Raw genomic sequence first — 7,560 nt, 5'->3', positions numbered from 1 at the left:
AATAAAACAAACAGCAAGCCCTTCACCTTTTAGCCCTAAGCTCTTTAAACCTTCCATCCTTTCAAGGATTTGAATAACCTCCCCTCCAGGCTTTGAGTTGGGCTCCTGGTGGACAAAGACTGCTTATAGTTGGGGTCATGGCACAGTACCAGGCACTTATCGGTTCAAAAGCTGAGAGCTAGGTATTATGGGGATTTGGGGGCACTTGTTGCTCTTTTGTGGGGTGTCACTCCTGGGTGATGGCAAGGCAGCTGTTCCCCTTGGTGCCAGCTAAGCACTGGTTTATCAGCGCCAGTTACCTGGCACTGAGAGTGAGACCCTAAAACAAAGGAAAACACAAATATGTCCCTAGGGCTTCCAAAGAAGGAACAGAAAGAAGATGTTAAAGTTACAGCTGTAGAAAGTTACGGAAGTTATAGAAAGGGTGAAGTTGGAAAGTCTGCTGCAGCAGTGAACTTGCACTTGCACTAGCCGTGAACAATTTGTCAAAGGCCATTGGTTTGTTAGATGTAGATGTCCACGGTCCTTCAATTTCAAGATGATGAATCTGAAAGGAAGTCCAGAATTATCACAAAGCAACCTAATGAGGCCACTTTTGAATTACAGTACTGCTTAGATGTCGGTGGGCTTTCGGGTTGAAGACACTGCACTAGTGGTTTGGAGAGGCCTTATGGTAGTGTCTGCCATTGAGAAATTGTAGAGGCAAGTAGATTGGGGTCAACTAAAACTGATCTATTTAGTTGTTGACATGCCGCCAGGAATAGGAGGTATGCGATTAATAGTTTCACAGAACTTTCTTTATTTCAGGTGCTGTGACTGTCTCCATGCCCTAGGACACCGCTTTGATGGATGCACACAAGGGTGTCAAAATGTTTCAAAAAGTCCATGTACCATCCTTAGTCTTGTCCAGATCATCAGTGTTTTCCAGTGTCCAAAACGTAAACACAAAACTCTTATCTTTGATGCTGATGGTGCAAGGAAGGCAGTGTGAACCCTTGATCTTGACGTTCTGGGAGATGTTCTCTTACTCCTCAGGATGAAGGAAATCTCGGATGCAGCCAGCCAGCTGTGTTTTCATAGTCCAAAAGTGATGAGCCCAAAGCTTATCTGAGGGTTTTGTGGAAGTGTAACAGGATTGCCACCGCCTCCAGAGTGATTCCTCCAGTACCCTGGAAAGTGTCCTGCGACTGGATAGTGAGAGAAAGTGAGCAGGGTAGTAATGGAGACTACAGAAATAAAATAAAGGCCATCAGGATCATTTTCTTTTATTTCTAAGGAAATAATGTCTTATTTTCAATTCAGGGCCTTGCACTTGCTAAGCAGCACTTTGTCACTTAAGCCATACGCCAGTCCATCACGAATACAATTTACATGTGTCAATGCTAACTGGTATAGTTAGGATATTTTTTTTAAACTGTTGTGCTGAACTGAATTTTATTTTATTGAACTACTTGAGGAATCATGATTTTATGATGTTGCAATGCCTCTTTGAGATAGAACTGCACTCTTTTGCAGGCCACAGAGTTAAGTCATATAAAGGATTTACTAAATTTGTGTAAGGACATAAATGGTCTCAGTTTGAATCCTGTCCCCAGCACAGGGGTCCAGTCATGTATTTTTAAACAAGCTCATGATGATTTTGGCAATTGTAATAAATAGCATTTATCAAGTGCAAAAAAAAAAAAGTGTGAGCTGAAGAGAGAGGGGAAGGAAAGAGGGGGAGGAAGGGGACAGATGGCCACGATACCCTATCTCTGTAGGGCAGTTTTGCTCCACCTGCCAACCAGAGGTAGGTAGATGGCGACATTACCTTCTGGAAGGTCAGCTTGAAGATGGGGCAGAGTGGGGGTGGAAAACAGGATGTGACCTTTCTTTGGGACAGGAATCACATTACAGTGGACTCACTGCCTCTAGTTTCTTTCTTCTCAAATTTTTCTTTTCTTTGTGTTTACTCCTTCCCTCCTCTCTTTCTTTCTTTTTTCGTGGGGCTGGGATTTGAACTCAGTGTTTCACACTTGCAAAATAGGCACTTGACGGCTTGAGCCACACTTTCAGTTCATTTTGCTCTGGTTATTTTGGAGATGAGAACCCACAAACTATATCTATTTGCCCTGGCTGGTCTCAAACTACAGTCCTCTGGATCTTACCTCCCAAGAAGTAAGGATTACAGGTGTGAGCAGCCATCGGCTCACATTTCTTTTTCATATTAACTGTCATGTCATTAAATCCCCTTAACGATTGGACAATTGTCATTGAGGATAAAACTCCCAAAGACCTGGCCCCACTCCCATCCCAGCTTGGCTTTGGCCTTCACACTTCAGCCTTATTTATTTCTCCCCCTCTTCAGGTCCAACCTGAGAAACTTCTTGACCCCTTAGCAGAATCAGGTTATATCCCATTTTGCCTTCCCAGAGTGCCCTTCCTTACTCTTTGGCAGCAGCCTATATGGGCCCCTTCAAGCTACAAGTGCTCCCATGGCGGAAGCCTGGCTCACAGCACAAGCTCAATAAATATTTGGTGATTGACTGGTGGGGAACAATTTAAAGAGTTACATGAATTCCCCAGTGCCATTTGAAATGGGAGAGTAGAGATGACTAGCATCTTAGTCAGCTGATCAAATTGTGGCCACCTCCCTGATTCATTCATAGCACCACCTAGAGGAGTTTGTTTAAACCTGTGCCTGTTTCCTTCATATAAATGACTTCATATAACACAAGTGCAAGCCACAAAACCAAGTGAGATACCAGCATTCAGCCCAATTTTACTATACATGAGTCACATACATACTAGGGAGGGATGGGTATAAAAACGTGGAGCAACACTGAGTTCTTGCCTAGAAAAGAAGACATATACAAAACTTGGGAGGAAAGAAGATGCAATCCTATAGCACCTAGTTTGGGGTGACCGACTTCCCTGAAATGCACAAAATGTGGACCTGAGGGGCACGGACTTCACTACCTCCCTCCCACTCCTTGAGCTGCAGAAGCATCAACATTACAACAGCCTCAGTGGGACTTAGTGCATTCCAAATGGGGCATGGACCAGAATCCAGTAGACTTCGGGCAAAACCCGATGACCGGTAACCCCAGCCAACTGGATGCCGCTGACTTTAAGAGATACATGTTTAACTTCAGGAAAGTTTACAGTTACATACAGAGAGGTTTAAGGGAAACAAAACTGTTTGAATATTATCGCATTAACAAGTCTATGATTTTTTAATTCAATTTATTTGTAAAGTTTAAGGTATTTTGGAACAACTTTCAGGCTGGTAGAATGCTTCAAGTAGTAGAGTGCCTGCCTAGCAAGCAGAAGTCCCTGGGTTCAAACCCCAGTTCCATCAAAAAAAAGAAAAGAAGAGAATAACAACTTTCAACTCCAACTTAAAATGTGTTATTTAAAACTCAGATTTTAAAGCTGGGTATGGTGGCACATGTCTGTAAGCCCAGCACTCACAAGACTGAGGTAGGAAGGTTGTAAGTTTAAAGTCAGCCTGAGCTCACAGCAAATTCTAGGCCAGCCTCGAACCTGTCTTGGGGGAAAAAAATACTCAGTTTTGGAACATTTAAGAGAACTTTATGCTCACATTATTAGTTTAATTTCATGGATTTTTTTTTAGAATGATTTGAGTAGTGGGGAAAGTTTTATTTGTTAGGTCAGGATATTGAGGTACTATATTAAAGACAGAAGTAAAATACATTACGTTTGTTAGTGCTGTTTTAAAATGCTTGAAAGTTTTTAGTGAACTGGACTTTTAAATGGTACAAAATAGAATTCACGCTAAAATAAGATTAACAAGATGTATTCATTCATATCTCCTTCCTCTAGGGCCAGGGTAGGGCTGGGTGGATTTCCAGAAGAAAATCAGAGTGCTGATTGGATGAGAGGAGGAAGCAGGCCGGGGTAGCAAATGTAACCTATGGCAATGCCTTCTGTCTCTCTTGTGCTCCTCCTTTATAACATCTGACTTGTCAGAGAGGCCAGAGATACCTCCCTCGCAGCTTCTAGATAACTTCCCACTGGAACCCTCTCCAGCTTGGAATATTTGAAGGAGGAAATGAAGAGCTGCTTGTGGTGGGAACTGAAGGGGACAGCTGCAAAATGCCCCTAGGATCACAGTGTACCTGCCTCAGGTGGCAGGCTTTGTTCACAACCTTCACCAACAAGGCAAAAAGACCACGATCCTGAGACCATGTGATGATCTTCCAAGGCCAACTGAGCAAGCATGTTCATTTCCCTAACTTTTTATGTAAAATACACTTATTTATTGCCTATTTGAGCAACTAGCCAAATAAATTAGTGAAACCAAAGGAAAGGAAATGCTCTCTGTCCAAGTATGCTGAGCACGGAGAAAGGGTGCTGTATCTGCATACTTCTAGCAGGAATTAGGAAAATCATGGCTAACTGGGTGACATTTGGTATGTGCCAGTTCCTATTTTAAGTGTTTTATCTGTAGCGATCTACTTAATCCTCACAACAAACATTTGAGTTTTATTATCTCCATTTTATGGAGGGCAAAACCTAGTCTCGGAGTGTTTAAAGGTCTTGCCTAGGCTATATAGCTTATAAATGGCAAAATTCCTAGTATCAGTCCACACACATTCTCACCTGAGCTAGATCATTGCTTTAACCAACCTTTAATGCTCAAAGCAAGGCTCAGAGAGGCTAAGTGACTTGTCCAGGCTACAAGCTGACAAATGAAAAAGCTGAGACTTCAGCCCAGGTCCCTTCATGCTAAGCTCTTAGCAGGAATGTAAACCCAGGGGTTTTGGGTTCCTTAAATGGATCAATCATTAAGATGCCTTCTTTCCACTCATTCTTAACTTGCAAATCACTCTGCTGCACCCAAGAAACCCACATTTTCCCAGAAGTGTTCCACCGTAATGGACTTTAAGCATCCATAATGACAAAGGGAGCTGAATTACTATTTAGTGCGCTGGTTCCCGACAATGGGTACACTTAGAATCCCCTGGGATGATTTATAAAATATTGATGCTGAGGCTCCGTGTCAGACCCATAAATCAGAATATCTGGGGGACATCAGTATTTTATAAAAGCCATCCAGGTGAATTTATTGTATGGTCAAGGCTGAAACCCTTTGTTTAGCCAATCCCCAGACACACAGAGGATGCTGGGAACTATTTCTTCACCTTCTCCCTTAGCTTGCCTTTGTCCCACATAAACTCTGCCTTAGAAGGGCTCTGGGGGGTCTCTTCTTTTTCACTCTGCCTTGGTCTCTTCTCTTACCGACTCTCCCCAACACCCCCACCAGAGCACCTGGGCCTTCACAGTGTGGCCCATCACAGGAGCTGAGACGATAGTGTGTAGTAACCATCATACAGGTAAGGATATGTGAGGAGAAAACACCGGCCTGCTACAATTGCAAATGGACAAGTGCCATGAAGGAAAAGTGAGAAGCAAATGCCAAGACTGCTCAGGGATGAAAAGTCTTCAACACCTGCTCTTTTTTTTTTTCCTTTTTCTTTTATTATTCATATGTGCATACAAGGCTTGGGTCATTTCTCCCCCCTGCCCCCACCCCCTCCCTTACCACCCACTCCGCCCCCTCCCTCTCCCCCGCTAATACCCAGCAGAAACTATTTCGTCCTTATCTCTAATTTTGTTGTAGAGAGAGTATAAGCAATAACAGGAAGGGACAAGGGTTTATGCTGGTTGAGATAAGGATAGCTATACAGGGCATTGACTCACATTGATTTCCTGTGCGTGTGTGTTACCTTCTAGGCTAATTCTTTTTGATCTAACCTTTTCTCTAGTTCCTGGTCCCCTTTTCCTATTGGCCTCAGTTGCTTTTAAGGTATCTGCTTTAGTTTTTCTGCGTTGAGGGCAACAAATGCTAGCTAGTTTTTTAGGTGTCTTACCTATCCTCACCCCTCCCTTGTGTGCTCTCGCTTTTATCATGTGCTCATAGTCCAATCCCCTTGTTGTGTTTGCCCTTGATCTAATGTCCACATATGAGGGAGAACATACAATTTTTGGTCTTTTGGGCCAGGCTAACCTCACTCAGAATGATGTTCTCCAATTCCATCCATTTACCAGCGAATGATAACATTTCGTTCTTCTTCATGGCTGCATAAAATTCCATTGTGTATAGATACCACATTTTCTTGATCCATTCATCAGTGGTGGGGCATCTTGGCTGTTTCCATAACTTGGCTATTGTGAATAGTGTCGCAATAAACATGGGTGTGCAGGTGCCTCTGGAGTAACCTGCGTCACAGTCTTTTGGGCATATCCCCAAGAGTGGTATTGCTGGATCAAATGGTAGATCAATGTCTAGCTTTTTAAGTAGCCTCCAAATTTTTTTCCAGAGTGGTTGTACTAGTTTACATTCTCACCAACAGTGTAAGAGGGTTCCTTTTTCCCCCGCATCCTCGCCAACACCTGTTGTTGGTGGTGTTGCTGATGATGGCTATTCTAACAGGGGTGAGGTGGAATCTTAGCATCAACACCTGCTCTTGATTTATATGCCTACCTATTAATCCAGACCTTAATACCAAGCCACATGTCTTAACTTTGAGACACAACCAGTCACTGAAAACCTCACCAGCTCCTTTCCTCTGACTCATTCCTTCCCACATGCTTCTCCATGTGACAACTCTGGTTTCCTTCCCAGTTGTGGAAATGGCTCTATATTTTCTATAAAAGGCTATTATTTGAGCAGAAAGTTTAGAACACAGTCATCTTTAAAATAAAGTAGCCAAGTCCTGTGGTTTTGACGTGGTTTGTCCCCCAAGGACTCTTGTTGGAGGCCTGATCCTCAGTGTGGTATGTTGAGGTGGTAGAACCTAGTGGGACCTAGTGGGAGGTCATTAGGTCAGTGGGGGTACTGACCTCAGAAGGGATGATGCAGCTCTTGAGGGACCCCAGTTAGTTCCCCTGAGAGCTGTTACAAAAGAGCAGGACTGTCCAATCCTTGCTCTCTGGCTTCCAATCTATCCATGTGATCTCTCTCACGCGGCCAATCCTTTGTGAGTTGTCCTATGAAGAATTACTTCTCTCTTTTCCCAGTATTCTCAATTCTAAAGAAAAGCTTCACTTAAATGATTAGGACTATTTTATAATCTTTCTTTAGAGTTACAGAATCCAGAACATCTGAGGACCTCAGATCATAACAGAAAGTGTAAGAAGGTGTTTAACTTGCAGAAAAGTAATGTGTCTAAAAAATTACAGGAATTATTTCCAGGAGGTCAAGGTTGTTTGCAATGTTCCAATGAAAGAAAAAAAGACACAGGTGACAAAGACTCCACTGAGGACATAGACTTTCTACTCATTATCCCACTTGGCCTGCTTTGCCTCCCTATGAAAGCCCTTTTGTGTGTACCTGAGTTCCCCAAGGTGGTCGTTTTTTGGAGAGTGATGGCTCCCCTCAGTCTTCTCAGGGAACTAGCCCATTAATAAACCTGATTTCCTCCCTACCAACTGTCATCTCCCAGGTATTGGCTTTGGAGCAACAAGCAGACTTGAGTCCAGTAACACTCCCACCACAAATGCCGTTGTCATGACATAATGTAGCCAAGGAAACCCTCCCCAGAGACCAAATTG

General features: G+C 43.2%; 1 pseudogene; it reads left to right on the top strand.

Annotated features, from left to right (window-relative positions):
* The first annotated feature begins 187 nt into the window (after positions 1-187).
* On the top strand, positions 188-1,156 carry LOC109702012 (iron-sulfur cluster transfer protein NUBPL pseudogene; annotated as a pseudogene).
* Positions 1,157-7,560: the final 6,404 nt, after the last annotated feature.

This window comes from Castor canadensis, chromosome 3, assembly GCF_047511655.1.
Source record: "Castor canadensis chromosome 3, mCasCan1.hap1v2, whole genome shotgun sequence".
In the NCBI taxonomy this organism is placed as follows: Eukaryota; Metazoa; Chordata; class Mammalia; order Rodentia; family Castoridae; genus Castor; species Castor canadensis.
This window is presented reverse-complemented; position numbering and strand designations above follow the sequence as displayed.